The sequence below is a fragment of the Odontomachus brunneus genome, unplaced genomic scaffold (assembly GCF_010583005.1).
Source record: "Odontomachus brunneus isolate Ranch 3 - 2012 unplaced genomic scaffold, Obru_v1 Obru_scaffold_002, whole genome shotgun sequence".
Classification (NCBI taxonomy): Eukaryota; Metazoa; Arthropoda; class Insecta; order Hymenoptera; family Formicidae; genus Odontomachus; species Odontomachus brunneus.
The window spans coordinates 4,784,342-4,806,059 of record NW_022639452.1 but is presented as its reverse complement, the minus strand read 5'-3'; the positions used below and the strand labels follow the sequence as shown (position 1 = coordinate 4,806,059).

Here is a 21,718-nt window from a genome sequence, read left to right as displayed (position 1 = left end):
CGTTCGAAAATCCGCGCGCAGTAGTACATTCAATATTAGGAAAGCTGCGGGTACTCACGTCGCCTCTTCAATCTTGCCGGATCGTCAAACCCATGATATCCATCGCGTACTCCAGTTCCCGATACGAATCGGAGCGCAAAGACCGGTCAAAGGTGCGTCGCCTCGGATATCGTCCACCAGGAGCGCACCGGTCGCGAGCGCGCGCGCCTCAGTCGCGTCTAACGTTCAGTCTGCCGTAGTTAGCAGCGCGCGGAAGTCGTGTCGTTGGCGCGTACGGCCGCGTCGATTCGTCTCCATCGTCGACTGTTAAATACGATCGTACGAGCGTTACTACGTCGTTCGGAGCACGTTGTTTGCCGAAGCTGGGCCATTTCTCGGAGTACGCTGTCTCTACGAGCAGCAGCACGTCGTCTGTCGAGGCGAGTCGCCTTTCGGCACAAGTCATTGTTCGAAGAACGCCATCGCGTGACAACGTTCTGGGAAGGATCACTTGTATACCTGTGGAGCGCGTCGTACTCCGTCATCACATCGGATATATCCCGTTCGAGTATCACTTCGTATTGTCAGCCGATTATACTCGCGTGCGTAGCTCGTGTGACCAATTTTACTGTGCGCGTGTGTATGTGTGTGTGTTTGTGTGTGTGTGTCGGTTACGCGGAATGACGTGAAGTTAGTCACGTTCGAAAGACGCGGGTCGGGACGCGTTCGAATAAGTTCGGAAGTGCTGGTTTTTGAAGCGGAGTTCGAGAATATATCGCGGTGTGTCTCAGCTGTGCGTGCGGCGTCCTTTGTGGTGGCGCCGGAACGAAGAGGAGATTCGAGAGGGAGCGAGAGATAGAGAGAGATAGATACATAGAGAGAGAGTGAGAGAGAGAGGGAGAAGGAAAGCGAAGGTGTAAGCGAAGAGAAGTAAGACTCGGAGCCGCGATTGCTGCTGCCTTGATTAACGGATACCTGAGGACAGCCGGACGACGCTAACCTTGTACGGAGGTGAGTGTTGATCTTCTTTTTCGTCTCGCTTAGTTCGCCCATTCCTCTTCTTGATGCCGCGTCATGCTGTCCTACCACAAGTATACGTGTGCACGCGTTATTGGGAAGGTGTGCGTGTGAACACGCTCTCCTCCTCGGATTCACACAGCAAGAGAGGCTTACCTTACTTTTGTCCATGGCACACGAGGCGACTTTATCGTATTTCATCCGTTCGGGTAACGTGGTCTCGCCCGGAATGGAATCTCGTCCGGAACGGCGAACCTCGTGCACGATCTCCCGAGGTCTCGTTGTCTTCGACTCTTCCAGGGTCGAGCTTCGTTTCAGCTTCGTTCGACCGTGCTGGACGATGGTGTGTACCGATGGTCGTGTACACTCGTTGTTCTCGTACATTCGCTTCGTATTCTCATGTCGCATTCAATACTAAATGTAACGATCACAAATTTTCAAATTCGTCTGTTTCGAATGATGTATGAGAAGATTATGGGACGCGCTGCAATGCAGATATTTGACGCGCCGTGATGTGATTTTAAATTTTCAATAAAATATTAGAATTGAATGGTAATATTTACGGTGAGAATATCGATTTATGCTAACAATGGGACCACGTTAGAGATATTTAATGTTATATGTGTGGTGAAAATACGGACATTTATGCGCGATATACGCGACTGTATATCAGTGTTGGTTATCTACGTATGAATAACAATAGTCGTTGAATATCTATAAACTTTGCACCGTACCTTGGGTATCGGCAGATATCTAAATTTTATTTAAACAACATCGATTATATTAATCACGCGCTTGACACTAGTAGTAAACGAGTTCGCCAGTGAATAATTATATTCAGCGAAGATAAAAATAGATTTATCGAGGGATAGTTTTGTTTTAGATAAGAGATATATTTCGTAGTAAAAGAGGCTATGTAGATATATTAATAGATAGATAGATAGTTTATTTACGCTCTGAGGTTAAACCCCTTAAGCTACAAGAAAAGAATAAATGGCTATATAATAATGTCATAATATAACAATGCAAGAACAAGGCACAAAGTGATCGCATTGTAAAGAAACAAGAATCTTGGAATGACTGATGGATGATATGTAGGTAGAATGACGAATAAAATTGAATTGCGAAATTAATTGAATTGTAAAAAGAAAAAAACAGAGAAATCTTAGATAAAATTACGTTGCATTTTTCAGATTTATTAACACATCAATATACAAAGAATAATGTCAACGATCGATTTCTGTCTTCATTCTGCATATAAAAATATTAAGGTGAGATTGTCAAAAAGTATTTTACGAGATATTTCATATGTTGTTTGGAAAAACATTAGAATAAAATGTAAAATATTTAAAGATATTTACTTTGATTTCATCTCAACATTTTTATACGCAGTATAATTTTGGGAATCAATTTGTGTTAAAAATTACATGATTTCGTTTAAAAAACTTAAACTGACCTTAAAAAAACATTAGTGCGATTACCACAAGGTCAAGGCAATAGTACTATCATACGTCTTCCTTGGAATCTCAAAACTTTTATCAGAAATATGTACGACGTCAAGTTAAGCAGATATGTAACTGTTTCCATTAAAACAGGTCACCTGTATATGTGTTTGTTTGTTTGTTTGTTCGTGTGATGATGTAAAGTTTGAATATTATAATATAATTGATCGCTTGAGTATGTGTGTGTGAGATACGATATTTTCAAGCATATATCGCATACACTTATCATTGATAAGTTGCTGAATAATCTTATATTTAATTGCGCTGTTATAATTCGGCTCAGCAATGTCAGATTTGCGCGCATGATTGTTTCAGACGGTTCGAAAATCATACCTCATAGAATACTGAAGTGTGAGAGGAAACCCGAATCAAAATTTTGATCTTACTTTTAGCCTTATTATTCCATCGAACATCTAAATGATACTCTGAAACCTACATCTTTTGATTCTATTTAACCTATCCGAAATTTTAATCTTGCTTCACTCCACTCAACACCTATTTCGACGTAAAGAAAGTGAAAAGAGAAATTTCGGACATCATCAAAGTCAAAGTAGGAGTAAATTAGAATCTTTAGAATTAAACTTTGCTCACTTAACTCTGCAAATTCAAGGCTTAACATAGGGCCAAAATTTCGTGTCGGAAACGACATTGCAAAGAATAATATATGTTGAAAGATATTGGGGGAGAACAAGAGTCGTGATTCAAAATAGGGAGTTGTGGAATCAGTAATATAAAAATATTCCTCGCGAAAAGGAATCTGGCGAAACACGTTTCCCATGTTTATCTTGCTATGTATCAATCTTCCGCAAGTCACTGTTTTCCGGAGCAACAGTTTTGATGTCAGGTATCAATTCTGTTGTAGAAGCAATCAATCAATCGCAGCTAGTATGAAATAAGATATCAAACTCTTCCAACGATAGATCTGACAGAGATTTGTTTGGATTTCTTACTCCGTTATTTTATCGTGTGTTTCGCATTTCTTTCAAAACAAATAAACTTTTATCTGAGAAGCTTACTTTTTCTCATTGTTTCCCAGCAGTCTGTTGCGGTTTTTGTTATTAATATTCGGATATTATTAATTCGCAGAATCTTCTTCACACGAATAATTCGCAAAAAGTTTGCCGCATGTTTCGCAAATATAAACGTCATTACTGTCGTTCCTCCAAATTACAAGAGCTGCGAACCAGTTTGCCAGTATAATTGGCGCGCGTTGTCAATTCCGAGTGTGCGTTATTATCAAGTTCGAGGAACTTTGTCTTTCAGAGAGACGGGGATCCGCTTTGCAATATTATAAACGCAGTTATTTGTACAAGCCCTTCCTCCCCTTCATTGAAAGTCGAGACAACCGAAGCGTTCTATTAAAACGACAATCGAGCCGCTGGGTAGCGAGCAAGAGTCGACAATTTCGTAGAGCATTTAATTATAAGATCTCATCTTGCAGTTTAGAGAATCTCTGAATGCACGGAGAAAAGTCAATTTCTCTCCGGGATGTAGCGCTGCCGTTCGTCAAACACGACAAAAATAATGTCCAAAGCGAGTGAGCCATTGACCTAAAACGAGCAGATAAACTTTGGAATGACTCGCGTGGCAGATTACAATTCTTACAAATAATGCGCAATAACAAACGATACACCTTTGATATTTTTCGTCAGAATTAAAAATTACAATGTAAAAATTACAAACTGAAACGCAATATTAATTACGAACGATTGCCTCGGAAGAAATTATTATGTAGCAAATTCCCTCGCTCAGTAAAATCAATTTTTTTTATCTTCATCTTGCATGCCGAAACGATAGTTTATTTCTCGATATACACCGAGCGGCGGACCCGTTATGCTCGTTTCCGCTTCAGCGTTCCGACGGACGTATGCCATTTTGGTGCTTGAAAATTTGAAATTGCAGTTTAATACTTTTGTACGGCACCGGTCGTGTCCCGGTGTGCGGAAGTATGCGGCTTTTTTGTTTATCGATTTCCCACTGATATGGAAATATAAAGCTACGCTACATTAACAGGAATGATGTTCATGTTACCTATTCTATACGTTATTCTATTTTCATATCATATTTTTTCGAATTTAAATATTACTGATATATTTCTCGTTTTCATGCCTCCATAATGTAACTGAAGACGTCAAAGTACAAAAATCGAATATAAATATGCCCTGCGATATTTAATTTTCTTTTTATATCTCTCATATCTATAGAAATAGCATTTAATAGTGTGCCGACTGTGAATACGGCTGCATGTTATTGTTATTCTGTTACAACGTTACATCGTTTGTATAACCACTTGAAACAAAATAGAGCGAGTTTCGATCAATCCAGCCACGTACGATCCAGTCACGTATAGTCACTCATTCATGCGTTCCAGTCCGCTTTTCGGCTATAAATCAACTACGTCGCTAAAACTCTTAAGCCCTCGCTCGCATTCCTTCTCTCTCGGCCGTCGCGACGAATTTTTGACGCGTCACGAGACACGTCTCTGATAAAAGTTATTCACGCCGCGTATGAATCACGCAAGTGACGCGTTTTCGCCGCTCTACCTCGAGAATCGTGCGAAAATCGCGTGTCGTGTAAACGTACGTATCATTGCGGCGGACCTTCCAATGATACCGCCTATTACATAATTTTGTAAATATGTGTTTTGCGAAAGGAAATGTCGGAAATAGATACTCTGAAATAGAATAGCAACTTGTTCTTCGAGGTGAGAAGTCTTGGGACGGGAGCTCAAGTTTATGTTATAGAGATTCAAGTTTGTATCAAACTTCACGTACGCACGTAAAACTCACTTGAAAAGTTATTTTATTTTGCAGTAAATACGTAAAAAATTCGTAATACTACATGCATACTGAGAAACATATTCAAATAAATATTATACTTGTTTCAAGTATTTCATAGACTTATATGTCCGCAAATCTATTACAAGTTCATTATAAGCATACAGCTTATTCAAACTGTATTTTGAATCCTAAGTATAACATTTTAATCAAGAATATAAATTAAAACAAAAATTCAATTTATTTAGTACATAGAGTCGAATTAATTTTTTACTCGATAAAGTTTTACAATATTCTTGTAAAGAGAATAACTTTTTCTTTTGAGTACATGGTAATGAGTTTTCCTGGAATTCGTGACTTGCATATTTTAAGACTATTAAAAAAATATTCATTATAGAAGACAATTATTACTTAAAAGAAAAACAGTAAATTGAATAATTGTTTTTTTTAGCAGTTGAATTTTGTTTTCAATGTATATTGTACATAAGTAAGTTTAGCATTTCAATCAAGAATATCAAATAAAAAAATTTGGCTCTTACTTATTATATAGAGATATGAATTATACATAGAGATATCGCACTAACTTTTACTTCGATAAAATTTTATAATATTCTTGAAAAGCAAATATGTTTTTCCTTTGAGTATGGTAATGAATTTTTTTCAAATAAACACACACACACAAAATAAATCCCTGAATCAAGTATATTTTTATTTTTGAACGCTGTTTGCCTTCATTTGAGTATGAAATGCTCTTTTCAATTATAAATGTTCACTTGCATCAATAATAAGTAAGTTTGTACAGAGTATATTTTATCTTTAAGATAGTATTTTTGTTTCTAAAATCGTTTTATATAACAAAACATATAATTTGAAACCTATCTATTCTTGGATTAAGAATTACATATTGGAAAGTACGTTCCACTTATATTTGAAATTTGTTTCGCCGACATATTGTTATCCGATAACAGTGCATATGAGCCAGGTGCTGTCATGCTAGATTCGAAACGTGTAACTTTTATCCTTAGAATACACAAATCGCAAATAGAGAGAAGGTAATGCACACAAGTGAGAATGGTATACACTTGTGATCGGAAAGATTAAATAGAAGAATTTATTTTCTAATAAGAGAGAGCTCTATCATTGGACAAGAGAGAGAAGAATAGATTCTTAAATTTACAAAAAAGAACTAGACAACCGTTTCGATCATGAGTATACATGCACACATCTACTACACAGAAAAAAATAACCACTGTTAAATTAACGTGACATGTTTGATTGAACAAGATTTAGTTGAACTAAGCAGAACTTCTAATTATTATTATAATCACTAATAATATTATAATAATCATTATAATAATTTTATTATTATAATCACATATTCTACATGGAAAAGAAAGATTTGGTTGAATTAACCAAATCTTTTTTTCCGTGTAGTATTCTACGCAGATTACAATATAGATAGACAATATATTACGGATTTATCAACTGGTGAAATGACGTAGCGCGTAGATGATTCACTATCCGGAGGTTTTGGGTGCTCGAATTTCATCAGGACAAAAAGGCGAGTTTTTTAAATACAATATAACATCAAATCAAATTTTAAGCAAAATAATCATATACTATTTCAAGCAAAATAATCATATACTAATATCTTAAAAAACAATTCGATGTATCCTGAATTCTGATTCGTATGTTCTACGTCTCGACTTCTATATTAAGATATTATTCTTCTGTCTGTACACACAATATTTGCTCCTACATATATTTTTTGATATAATGAAATCAGAAATATATAAACAGTTATTTTTTATTCCGTACGCGTTTTATGGATGATATGGACTTTAACTTACAGCGCAGGTTATATATTAAAATAGATGTAATTTTCAAAACATTCTGCTTTTAAATAGTAAATAGGTTTTTACTACTATTACAAAATTATATGACATTTCCAAAGAAATCACATCGTCACTTGCATATGAACCGTGATATCATTTCTGCAAATAACCGGTCGGAATAAGTGTCAGAATTTAAACTTTGCAGTGATATTTATTGCAAAAGTACTTAAAGTTATTATAACTTAAGTTAATTTCTCCGACTTATAATTTCACGTAGATTACGCACGGAAAAAGCAATTCTATTAGTGTAACCGAATTTTCGGTTGCTCAGGGATCAGACGAAAACTCGGCTGTAGGAACAGAAAATTCCTTTATGAGGCTTCTGTATCGTCAATTGTTCTCAGTTGCCTCAACCGAGTTCTAATATCGCTGAATATTCACACGAATATTTTCGGTTGTGCCAACAGAAATAATCTTCATAACAGAGATATCCTTCCTAATTTTCAGTTAGTTCCTATTCAATTGCGCCAAGATTTCTTTTTGCGATCATACATTTTTACGCTTACCTCGACATACGCTTCCCATGTTTGCGATGACATCACAAGCTTTCGATGCTCGTACGCAAATCCCGACTGCGGTCATTAGTCATACTTTATCTCGCGTCGGCTTGTAATATACGCTAAAATAGTACCGAACTTCCGGGAGGGACGCATGACTCACATTTTGAAATTCATTCATGAGATCGAATAACTCACGCGCGACTTTAACGACGACTCGTCTGCGTGCATCGATTATACGTTGATAAAATGTTTCTCCATGTCAGCTGATTCTTGTTGCTCGTCGTGACATTATCGCCCGTCAGATCGGAAGCAGCACTTTCCGTTTGTCGCGTTAAGCCGCGTGCTGCCGCGACACCACCACTGACGACGATGACGACGCTCGTTACCTCGTGGCCGGTGGAACGTTCATCACCCTGGAAATTGCCGCGTACAGAAGTAGAATTGTCGGATGAACGTAACGTTTTCGCGGAATTCCGGAAACCGCCGTTCTTTCCTCCAGCGCCATACTTAGATCGGCCGGGTTGGCGCACGCGCACGCCTGATCTCCCTCGGCGGATCTATGACGCGCACGGATTAGAGAGTTATCCGGAAGGCCCGACAAAAGATGCGCGGATAACTCTGGGCTCACAATTGTCCGCCATTAAGTAGAATCATTGACACGCGACGGCGTGCAACCGTGTGGCGAAGAAATGATATCCTTAGTGGAAGTTGCAAGCGAGTTCTATGATACATTCGTGCGCGGATTATTCCGATTAATATCAACCTGAAGTCTGAGGAGTCTGAAAAGTTTCCGGCTAAGATACTAACGGGTATTATTTAAACAGAGGATTACCGCATTGGTTAAATAACACTCCATACAGGTAATAACCGCTAATCTTTACTCGCGTGCTTGAATTTAGTATACCGAAACTTCCTAACGCTTCCCCGTCCTCCATAACAAGCATAACCCAGGTAAAATTGATAGCATAACAAATTCTGAGTTGCCGGAAAATTGTGGAGGCGATTATGCTTGAAGGATAATTAATTTAAACTACGTTAACGAATATTCTCCCTTGAAAGTGCAATATTCAAGAAAAAGCGTTGATTCATTCGCATGAAAACAAGCTATTTTAAACGAACAAATTTAGGACGGATGTTACGGGCAAAATGGAAAATTGCATATATCCACAAATTGGACAAAATATGCAATAAATTGACGTGGAAGAGATCGACAATATCAAATTATGCTCCGCAAAACGACGTGAAATACGTTAATCTGTTAAATCGAATAGCAATACTTGAAAGTAAAGTCGTTTTATCGTATTGTTTTTTCCGAGAAGTTCCACGAGGTTCGTCGAGACTATTTACAGTACGAGTCAGCGCAAGTTTAGCACAGTTCAACGCGATTTAAAAAGCGGCGTTTTTAAAAGTGCTGTGTTGGCCAGAAGAACATTTTATCTTCCAAAGAATAGCGTCGGTTAGGCACGTAATGTCCAGAGCAGGAACTAGCGCGAGTTTAGGATCAGCATATCATGTAAATTGTTCCTGTAATTGTTTATAAGTAACAACGGATTAATGTTATATTAAAACGAATGTAAGGGACATGAATTTTATTCTTAAACATATCATTAGCGTTAGTTGTATATTAAATGAAATCATAAAATGATTTCATTTAATATACAATATAAAATTAGAGAAATACTGTTGAAAAAGAAAAATATCTGACATTTAATATGGAAAAATTGTGGATATGTATTCACGAAGAAAGATCATTTTATTGCTAAAAAAGCGATTACTCAGTTTAGTTTCCGCTTTTTAAGTAAAGTAAAAGTAATTTTAAGTGTAAAACTGAAATAATCTTCAACAAAAGTATATTTTCTTAATAATAATCTTAATATATATTTATCACAAAGTTTAGAGAAGCTCATTATCATGTACATGAAAGAAGAATTTATTGTTTTTACTAGAATATTATGAAACTTTATGGAAGTAAAAGTTTGCTTATTCTGCTTTCTTAAAGTATATCAGTAAAAATATTTCTGATTGTATCAGTAAACAGAGTATTTCACCGATAATCACTGATTATTGATGTGATTCATTGATTCATTGATTCAGTGATTCATTGATTTCTAGTGGAAACACACCCACTTGAATTCTCCGTTTTATATTCCGCTAATTTTGATCAATAAAAGTAAGATTTTACTGCAAAATTTACAGTACATAAATCGTTATGCGTATGGACAAAAAATTTGATTGTATTAATGTGACATTTGGCTTTAATGAATAATGTACCAACATGTTTTGAAGAACATAAAAATTTCTGATCCGTACGATTCAATTTTGGTTTTAAGAACCAAAAATTTCTTCGATAAAAACGCATTGTTTCGTTTATTATAACCATATTTCATGTTAGTAAAACTAAAAATTTTTTTAGCGCTGTATGAAATTCAATCTTCTGTGCTTTTGGCGATAGAAATAAGAGCTTCCATATATATATATTTCTCGTGAGATGACACTGTATTTGCAAATTTCATCAATAATAAGAACATTTGCTATTATTAATTGGCCTTTTTAGCGAGATTTTACTGATTACAGTGTCATGTTACAAAAAAAAAAAACACTGATTATAGATATAGCATTCCAGTGAAAAATACATTGATTTTAGAGAATATGTAGTAAATATATCGAATTTTTGTTTTAATTTAATATTCTTGGTTGTAATACTAAACTTTAATTTAACTAATTAGGATTTATAATGCATTTTGAATAAACTGAAGGCTTATGATAAAGAGAGAGGGAGTTATGTGACAGATTTGCAGATATATAAATTTATGAAATACAAGTGATATTTGAATGCAGTATGTATTTCTGTGTGTATACGTCGGGGATACATTCGACTGTGTCGAAACAAAATAATTTTTGTTTTCATTTAATATTCTTAATTGAAATGCTGAATTTACTAGCTGTCAGAATGCATCTTGAATAAGTTGGATGCTTATGATGAAGTTGTGATTGACCTGCGAATGTAAAAATATATTAAATATTCGAGACAAGTAACATTTGCTTGAATGCAATATGTATTTTTCCGTGTGTATATCGGAAATATATTTGACTGGGCCGTAATGACGGTCGGAGAGAAGGCTTTTGCACCATAAATAACTGCGTTGTCACGTTGACAGGCAGCGCTACATTATACACATTCCATAAAGGGCACTTACCCTGATTAAGTTTCTAAGGCTTATTATGCATCACGGTATAATAGATTCAGATGAAAGCAACGCATCGAACGTACAGATACGGGGACGATGGCGATGGTATTTTACTCGGCATTTTTGTCGTGAAATCAGTTTTGTTTCGCAAGAAATTAATTACTTGGCGTGTACGGGTGTTTGCTCGCGCAATTTTGTGAAGTTCTGTCGCGAGCTCTCGCGATTCAAGAGGCGCAAAACGTTGGTCGCTTCGACGCAGCTTGTTTGATTCTCCCCTCTTCTTCTTCCTCATGAGGTGCCTCTCCTTCCCCTTGTTCCATTCCCTTCCTATACGTATTACGTCGTATATACCTGCGTGTTTTCACTTCTGTTGGCGGGAAAGTGCACACTGTAATCTGATTTGAAGTCCGCTCCGAGTGTGGCACCGTTGACTCGGGTTGTACGATATAGGAGTAGCACGCAATGGAGATCTACGTGACTGATAATGGGTCCGGGGTTCACAGGGACTGTTTTTTCCTCTCTGCATAAGGGATGTTTTATTTCGTGCATAACGCTCTTTATACATTCGGATCATTAGTGACGTTGCTTCGAGGACTTATCGAGCGACGTGGGCGAAACGTGGCTGCCGCCGCAGTCGTCAATCACGACGATAAGATGTTTTAGCCGGTGCGCTTATTTTAACTTGGTCATATTTATTCCCGCGCACAACTCGCCTCCGAGTCGCCGCCGCCGTCCTGTTACAGCTCTATTTACCTTTGTCGACAGATGAAAAGGTATCGCGCATTTGTCGGCGCAAAGAACCGACAGCTGGGCGGAAGTCTCGGGTTTTCAAATCCGCGGTGCGCTGTCGGTACGCCAGCCAATATCTCCCTATGTTTTCCCTCGTTACTTCCCCCGGATACGTCTCGAACGTGAAAGAGGAAATCTATGGCTGCTGCTTTTTCGTTGCCGCGCTCCTTATGCCCGTTCGCCTCTTTTCCTTTCTTTTGTCTTTTTGCTCGCGTGAGACGCTAGTTGTCGTCGGGCCGGGAAGAAGAAGACCGAGCCGATTGAGCCGAAGCTTTCTAAATGCGCATTGATCGTTGGTAATGGACGAGACGATATGGCGGGATGACTATGAATTTTTAATACGATCACGTCGAAATCATTATGCCTTGTCAGCGCGATTTACAATCCTCGTTGTGCGCGCGTAATGTAAGACTTATGAGACCTCATCGTGCTTCGAATAATAATTCTACCCTTGCTAGAGAAGCGCGAGGTACTTCGAATTCTCCGGCTGACGTTTCTCAAATAAGGGTGCGACGATTCGTCGCGCGACATAGGAAAAACATCGCGCCGGAAGTTAACACGAACACTGCCGTATTTCTCGTCGCGTTCGCAGTTTCGCCGTGAAGCAATGTGAAATCTAAAAAGATACTCGACGTTGCAGCGCTTTTCTTATATCTGCGACTCGATCTCGCGGTATTTACCTATTGCGTCAGAATATTTACAGCGATAGAAGTGTTTTGCACCAAAGCTGAAAATATTTCATATTCCTATTCGTGTCTCCCTCCCCCCTCCCCCCTTCGCGTCACGCTCCGTGCACAGCGCGGCCTTTAAAAAAGAATCGATATTGTGGAGGTGCGCGTTTCCTTTGACAGGTTTAGAAAATAAATGTAATAACGGGATGCAATAACGAAAATCCGATCTTAATCAGAGTTTCGTGCCTGCTGGTAACGGAATCTTACTTTTCACTTGAACTAAACTGGATTTTACTTCATCAAAAGCTTGATTTAACAGTTAATTACTGATGCATTCAGCATTGAAAACGCGCAAGTTTCGATAAATGAGCAATCCTCGTCGTGAAATTCGCACTAAGGCAAAGCCGTTTGCTAAATTAATCAAACGTCTTTACGACAGCGTTACGCGAGTTACCTCGTATCTGCTCGACCATGTTATTCACCGAAGTTTAATAACTCTTTGAATAAACGATACATTGTCGCGCTTTTTCGGAATATCACGGGTTACTCCGAGGCGAAAAACGCTTTTGAAATATTAGTCCGCTCGGTCGGATAACGAGGACTTTTCCAGCGACCACGCGACAAAGCCGGTAATTGTTGTTGGATTTAGTGTAGCCGTGATCTTCCTAATGTTTATCATGGTGCACCTCCATCAACGTTGTCGCGCAATAAAAACTTCCAAGAAAATTCGCGGAGGATAAAGGATGAAAAAATTATTTTCCTTCTCCGCATGCAGATATTACAACGAGATTACGTTATATACAATGGATGTAGTCTCGTGCTATTACCGTAATTACCTCGATTATCATAATTGTTATTGTAATTATACGCTGGTGGCACGCGTGTTATTACATAAATACATTGAGTAAATTAACCTTCTTAATCATGTCGCGCGATGCCACTATATCGGTTTAATGGAATTGCTCAACAGCAAATATGTGGGTAAACATCACAATTTGACTCTAATCTGTTAAATCCGTCATTTACACGTTTCGGAAAGATATGTGAAAAAAATTGTTATTACACATTTGACTACATTTCATGTCATATTTTTAAGAAGATTCTAGCGTTTTACTAAATATAAGATAAACTTACATTATGTACATACTATAAAAGTTAATTGAACTAACAATATACATAACAGGAAGTGTGCTGTCAAATAACTATAGGCAAATCCCTAATTTCTTTGTATTCGATTCCCCAGTTAATTTTGTTATAAAACCATAGACAATCACGAGTATATTACAAGTATATAAGTTTCAAGATGTATTTGTTTTGTCATTTTATGTTATGTGCATCTTCTGGTACTTTGGATACGGCCACTGCCATGTCACTAAAGCGGTACTTTTTATGCAAATAATACTTTGTGAATAAAGATATTTTATTTACATAATAAGTTACATTATTTAATTCTTTTTAGCGGTGCCATCTGTTGGACTTGAAACTTTTAGAATTTCCTTGGGAACGATAATTGTAAACGATAAGAGAGATAAATACTTTGAAACTTACATATATATTTGTAATCGTAATTATCTTTAGTTTTATAATAAAATGAATTGGGAAGTGGAAGAAATTGGAGAGCATTTTGTGGCCACACAAAAGTGGCCACTTTTTCAGTAATCTATACCGTATCGTTTTTTATATATTTAATTTGTAATGTATATATTTATATATTTAATTTGTAAATTTGTATTATGTAAATATATGTAGAACCTCTACAATACCAAAACTGTTTTCCAATTTAAAATATTTAAGAGATGGAAGTTTAAAAACAATAAAGTGAACATTAAGAATATTTCTATGAAGTGTCATATAAATTTATCGTCACGTTGAAAAAGAACTTAGATTTTTCGATTAGGAAATTCGCGAAACCGACAATATATAAGTAGAAACATGAAACATCACATAAAAAATTAATGCCAGATTTAACATGACCTCAATATAATTTTTATATTTATTTCTATATTTATTAATAATTTTAACATAATATTTATGCGTTTTCAAAATTCAAATGCAGTAAAAAAAATTTTTTTTTTTTTTTTTTTTTTTTTTTTTTTATAATTGGTATTGACAGAAAATAAGTTTTTTACGACTTTTATTTGATCACTTTTAAAATGTTTTTTAGCTTTCAGTATAAAAAAATGATTACATATTATTGACATTTACGAATTTTATTTTACTAATATTATTGTAAAATTATTTTTTAGTCATTTTGTACTATTTTATCAATAAAATATTGGTTGACTACAGAGTAGCACTAGAAGCTTCTTAATTTCTTACAGCTCAATATACATTGTTAAATTCACTTTGAGTCTAATATAAATTTTTTATGTTGGCAGAGTAATGATTCTATCGATATAATAGTATCGATCATAATATATCTCTACCAGATAGAATTATATTCTTTGTTCCAACTTGTGGGACAGTGATTTTCATGAATTGACTAAAAAAATGAGTATGCCGATCATGTGCAGGACAAAGTCGTTAATGCTCGTAATTGTGTAAAATTTTTCACTAAATAAAAGTAAACAAATTTTATATTCTCAATTTTTATCAATGTCACTTTAAAATACAAGGATTATGCTTGTATGTTTATTATTATGATTATAAGATTTATTAAATTCCTTAGCTGAGGCATACGTGCAAACATGAATATACATAATTATGTTTATTCAGAAAATCTTCTCGAGAGTTAATTTTATACGGATCATTCTTCTCATCAGGAGTTTATTTTAAAATCATTTTATGGCAAAAACAATTTTATACAAACGGGATTGATGTCTGGGTCTTAAAGAGTTAACATGCGACATGTAATAATGTATAGTCGCGTTCACAGAATGGGAGGAGTGAAAAAATTTGGTGCACGTAACTTTCGTCGATATCCACGAGTTAGCTGGCACCCTTAAATGTGAATTTTTAAAAAAAGAAAATAAAATTCGTTTGTCCATCGTTAGTCCACGTTAGTCGAAAATGTCGTTTGTCCACCTCTATAAACAAAGTTATAATAAAAATTTTTGCACCAGCACCCATGACAAAATATCTTTAATTTCTTAGCAGCATACATTTGTTCACGATTTGAAAAATTGAAAGCACGTGAAGTTGATACCCCAAAATACGATTTTTTATAAAAGTCAGACGACATTCGTTTGTTCACTCGTGGCTTTCGTTCAAGCATTGTTTTCGTTTATCTACCCTACGGAATAGAGTAATTCTCAAAAAGAAAGATAAAAAATCAATAATGTTCTTCTGCGGTCGACGACCTTTATTTTGCACATTTCGACTAAAATCGTTCTGAGTAAAATCGTTTGTCCACTTGTGGTTTTTATTTGCCCAAGCATCATTTTCGCTTTCAGGGCCATATGATGGGCAAAATCCAATCATGCAGCCTCCTCGCGGTGCCTATCGGATAAAGCTAATGCTGACGGCAGATCAACATTAAATCTTAGCTTCTTAAAAATGAAAATTGGACGTTACACATTGTTCTAATTTTATTAGTTTTAACTCGAATTAGGAGGATAGGTAAACAAAATTAACGAGTGTACAATCGATTCTAGTCGTCCAAATGCCTAAAATAAAGGCGGTCGACAGTAGGAAAACATTATCGATTTTTTAATCTTCTTTTTGAGAATTATTCTATTCTGTGGGGTGAACGAACGAAAACGATGCTTGGAGAAAACCACGAAGTAGATAAACGAATGTCGTCTGATTTTTATAAAAAATCGTATTTGGGTGTCAACTTCACGTGCTTTCAATTTTTTATTTCGGTTAGAACTTTTTTTTAGAGAATCGATAAAATAGTTGATGGACAAACATGGACAAATCGTGGATAAACGTATGCTGCTAAGAAATTAAAGATATTTTGTCATGGGAGTGCTGATGCAAAAATTTCTTTTTTTTTATAACTTTGTTTATAGAGGTGAACAAAATTTTTGGTTTGACTAACGTGGAATAACGATGAACAAATAAATTTTATTTTCGTTTTTCAAAAATTTGCATTGGGGTGTCAGCTACACAGAGCTCGGTGAGTTGTATTCAGAAGTGTATCGTGACCACGTGCACCGCCCAAGTACACTGTAAAAAATTTATGTAAAATTACACCTATTATAGTGGATAATTTTGAGACTAACTATTATAAGATTAACTATTATAGATTACCTATTATAGATTAACTATTATAGATTATTAGAGATTAACTATTATAGATGTGTAGGATTTTTATGATAGGGTACAGCCAGACGAGGATAGAAGGCTAGCTCGCGAAAGGCGCTAAATACATTTATAAAACTTGAAATTCTCTTAACGCTTGCGGAAACAGTCACTCTACTCTTCGTGTCCATGTAACGACGACCACTCTGCCACTACTCGAGTGCACCTAACGCCACTATACGGATCCAACAGAACATATTCAACGCGCGGTAAATCATTTTACGTCTATGGAATTACATTAGGCTTCGACCGAACAGCCCTACAGATGTTAATTTACACACGTAATTATCGTATAAAAATATATTTATATAGACGAAAGACACATTTTGATACGTGTGTTAATTTAAAACTATAATACTTGGTCTCATAATTACATGGAATTTTACAGTGTATACGACAAATGATAATACGTTGCGTTTAACGCTTATATATACTCAAACAGATCCCGCGCGACGCATCGTCGGTTGCTCTAGTTTCGGAGATTGCCGTGTTCGGTATCTTCACTCACCCGTAAACCCGTTCTCGCGAGTGCAAACGTGAGAATCTTAACACGTTGTTATTGAAGGCGTTCATTAACCCACGTATAGCGGCACAGCCGATGGGACGCATAACAATGCACAGAGTCATACTTTACATTGAATTTAGTCTCAAAAATTTTCCACATAGCCTCTTTTCAAGATGGAAATGTCACAAAGTATCAGTTACATCGTGTAAGCGATATTGAAATCGGGAATCGGCAGACGGCGGAAACACGAAATTTTTCGAGATCATCCGAATGAGGAAATTAGACGCGTATGAGATACATACAGGTGTGATACATACAGTGATGAGCAAAACTGAACACACTTTGTACATTATTATAAATATATCAATATATTTTCAAACTATAACATTGTCATACTAATAATTAAACAATATACAATAGTCAATGATATGTTAGTCGTGTTAATGCAACTTAACGTTATTCTATGTTTTTTATTATTCATTATCACAGATTTATGTTGTACTCAGTTTTGCATCTCATGTTTACTTGGGTCTTGATATTTTGTCCAGAGACCTTTGGCTTTTAATTTTATTGCATGAATTTTTTGTGGCATACTTTGTACCAATCTATCGTAGTAATCTGGGTTGATCTTATCCCACTCTTCCTTTATTTTGGTCCAAAGATAGATTATTCATTGACGTTGGCATCGTTTAATATTCAGTGTAATTTTTTCTCTAAATGAGTCCATAAGTTTTCAATTGGATTTAAATCTGGGTTCTGTGCGGGCCAGTCTAACAATTTAAAATTTTTATCCTTCAGTCAATTTTGTACAGATTTTGTCATATGTTTTGGATCCTGATCTTGCTGGAATACCATTTCATTTCTGGGACATGGCATGCTCTCTATTATTTCTGGTAGATGAGATTTCAGAATTGATTTATAAGTATATTCGTTCATATTACCAATAATTCGGTGTACTACATCCGTTCCATAAGATGTCATACATCCCTATATCATTATATTAGGTGTTCCGGTTAGTTTTGAGGGTTCACTATAAATGGCTATAACTACAAATCTACTGGAAACATTTTGAAAATGGATACGTCATGTCAAAGCTAGGACATTTCTACAAACAAATTGACACATATCCTGTGCATTCGTAAACATAAACACACTGTTTAGTGCGACTAAACATGAAACGTATAAAGAGCATTTCCGACATCTATTACTTTACTACTTTGATTCGAAAAAGCAACTGCCGAAACTCACCGAGTCATCTCAGAAACTTATTCTGAGTCTGCTGCATCAGTTAAAACGTGTGAGTACTAGTATCGACGATTTAAAAGTGGCGATTTTGATTTGAAAGACAAAGAACGTTCAGGTCAACCAAAAAAGTTCGAAGATGCCGAATTGCAGGCATTGTTGGATGAAAACTCAGCTCAAACATTCCAAGAATTAACTACAACATTAAATGTTGGTAAATCAACCGTTTCTGATCGTTTACACGCAATGGGGAAGATTAAAAAAGAAGGCAAATAGGTTCCACACGAATTGTCTGAATTGGTTATTCAGAATCATTTAACCATTTGCATTTCATTGCTTTCTCGTCACAAAAAGAAGCAATTTTTGTATTAAATTGTAATTGGCGATCAAAAATAAATATTATAATAATCCTAAGCGTAAAAGATCGTGGGTAGATCTAGGCCAACTGTCGACATTGATTCCAAAATGCAATATCCATGGAAGTAAGATTTTGTTATGCATTTGGTGGGACATGAAGGACATCGTGTATTATGAGCTGCTGAAATCGAATCAAATAGTCACTACTGAACTTTATCAACGACAATTAATCGATATGAATCGTGCTTTGAACCAGAAATGTGCAATAATAGCTCAAAGAAAACGCAAAGTGATTTTGTTGCACGACAATGCTGGAACCACACGTTGCAAACGTTAAAGATACGTTATCAGAATTTCAATGGGAAGTCTTACCACACTCCGCGTATTCACCAGACTGTGCTCCTTCAGATTATTACTTATTTCGATCGATGCAGCACGGCCTTACTGACCAGCACTTTAAAACATATGATGCAATAAAGAAATGGCTCGATGAACGGATTACTTCGAAAGACGAACATTTCTTTTACCGCGGAATCCACTTATTGCCAGAAAAGTAGGAAAAAGTTGTAGGTAACGGAAAATATTTTGATTAAAATAATTTAATATCTCTCTAAAATATACGTGTTTCTTTTTTGCACAAAATCCCTCAAAACTAACCGGAACACCTAATAAAACCCCCACTATGTTTCAATGTTTCTTTGACGTCATGACACTTAAGACTTTTACCTTTCTTTTTCCAATAACATGATCTGCCATCAGATGATATACGATTAATTTTTGTTTTATCTGATCATATTACACATCTCCATTGATCAATACTACAATCTTTATATTTCTGTGCAAAGTCTAAACGAGATTTCACATTCTTCTTAGATAACATAGATTTTTTTTTTCATTGCATATATAATTCAGGGATTTTAATTCTCGGTATCCATTTATTAATTGATTTTCCTGTGCTATTATTTAACAAATTTGCGGTTATTGAAGCACTTGAAGCTTTGCCAGTCTGAATATATTTACCCAATAATCTTTTTTCTCGTGATTCTCAATAATTTTGATCTCCCCCGATTGATGTTTGTTTATTAGGATAATATTTTTTCCCCATTTTTTAAACACATGATTGACTTACGTTATATTCCTTTGCAATCTTTCTTATGGAAAGACCAGAATTTAATTTCGAAATTATTTTTCCTTTGATTTCTTTCGATATTGATCGCATAATGAAAAACACTAAATTATATACAATTAATATATTCTATGTATATATATATATATATATATATATATATATATATATATATAATTAATAAATCTATAAGTGTAAAAGCGTACTCACAAATATTATCACACTTGAAGAATAATTTTTGTGATAATGACTGCTTAGAGGCTTGTAATCAACTGGATACTGAAACGGTGCAAAACTGAATACGACTTGTGTTTTTCCAGGAGACAAAAAATATAATACATATACATATTATAAGGCCTTGAGAGACAACGCACTATGTTGGCTTTTATATAGCATAGCATTAATTGAAGTACAATGTTGTATATTTGAATACATGTTAATATTCTTGAAAATTTAAGAAAATGTATTTGGTTTTCCCCAGCACTGTAAACAGGAAGTCTGAGGTTTTTTTATCTTTAAGCGTTAAATTTATTGTTTGTAAAACGTTTATTAGAATCTCTGAGTTGTATTAACCTGTCGACTTTCTCTGACTACGCCTTACTTTATTTTGCCTATTCCTAACTTTCTTAGACTACTTTTAGACTGTTTACCCTATTTCGTAACTTTCTTGTCTACAATCGATATTAAAAAAAGAACATATGCAGAGAGTAAAATATTTGTACCATGTGTATTTGCGCGACAACGAATGTCATTTAAGTGTTGTGGACAAATGCGTTGGATATACCGCACCTGGAGACGCGATACCATTCCGTCGCGGCAAGATAATATTAAAATAAATGGTGTTTCCTTACGTGTATCACTTTGCGTACCAGCAGGAGTTTGTGAAGCTACAGTTAACGTAGACACGTTGCTTGTTTATCCGCCAATGTGTTCTTAGTGTGCTCCGTAGGAGGTGAAGATGACATAAACGAACGATCCCAGCGTCTGATTAAGTACTGTTTATTACCGTTGCAGAAAAAGTTTCCACTTCGGCGATATGTGAAATAACGTACATCCGTTTTCAGAGATTGTTGTTGTTAAGGTTTTTCTCTACGATTGCATTAGTCATTCCTATTTTTGGCTTGGTTCTTGTTGGTTAACACTGACAATGTCTGACGCTAACACATGTCGGTCGTTTTTAACATAAAGCCGAGTCACAAACGCTCTGCGTGTAAGAAAGAAACTACTGTATGTAAGTAGAGCATCGTTATAATTCTTGGATTTCTTCCCAGATTATACCACAGTCGATTATACGTTTCTATGCATGTCGACCTTGTGTAATCCGATACACAATAATTTTTCTGCATTGACCGCGGTAGTCTGATTACATAAGATATCGATGTTCTTGATCCAGCGAATAACAAGATTTAATTACAATTTACCTTGCTTCTCTCCTAAGACGCACGTAATGTAATCGCAAGACCATTATAAACCTGATACTCGACTTTTAAACAAAAAAGAAAATCTCGGTTATCATTTTATTTTTGCCTGTGTGTATACAGGAAACATGAACATTCTTTTGTTTTAGAAACTTCTTTGTATTTGATATATATAAATCCTAAAATATGATTACATAGCGTTAAACAAAGATGAGTTACTTGCATTTATATTTTTTTATATGATTTAACAAAAAAAAATATTCTCTTATTTTTTAAGAATAATTTTCATGAATAGAGAACACAAAATATTGGATTAAGGACATATTTTAAAGGGTTAAAGATGTTATTATTATCAAAATAATTGTATTCCTTATAAAATTATTATAAATACTCAAATAAAATTATAACATTGTTGAAACTTAAAATTTTAAAATTTTTCGAGCAAAATTATATATCGCTTTATATATATATATATATATATATATATATATATATATATATATATAT

The 21,718-nt window shown here is 35.4% G+C and overlaps 1 protein-coding gene across 5 annotated transcripts in view; it reads left to right on the top strand.

Moving 5' to 3' along the window:
* Positions 1-219: 219 nt before the first annotated feature.
* The window catches only part of LOC116842028, a 633,651-nt gene continuing 612,152 nt past the window's right edge, over positions 220-21,718 (top strand). For all 5 annotated transcript variants that reach the window (XM_032810701.1, XM_032810692.1, XM_032810671.1 and 2 more), the window contains exon 1: positions 220-990. The gene's annotated coding sequence lies outside the window, so the exon portion shown is untranslated. The remainder of the gene's footprint in view (positions 991-21,718) is intronic.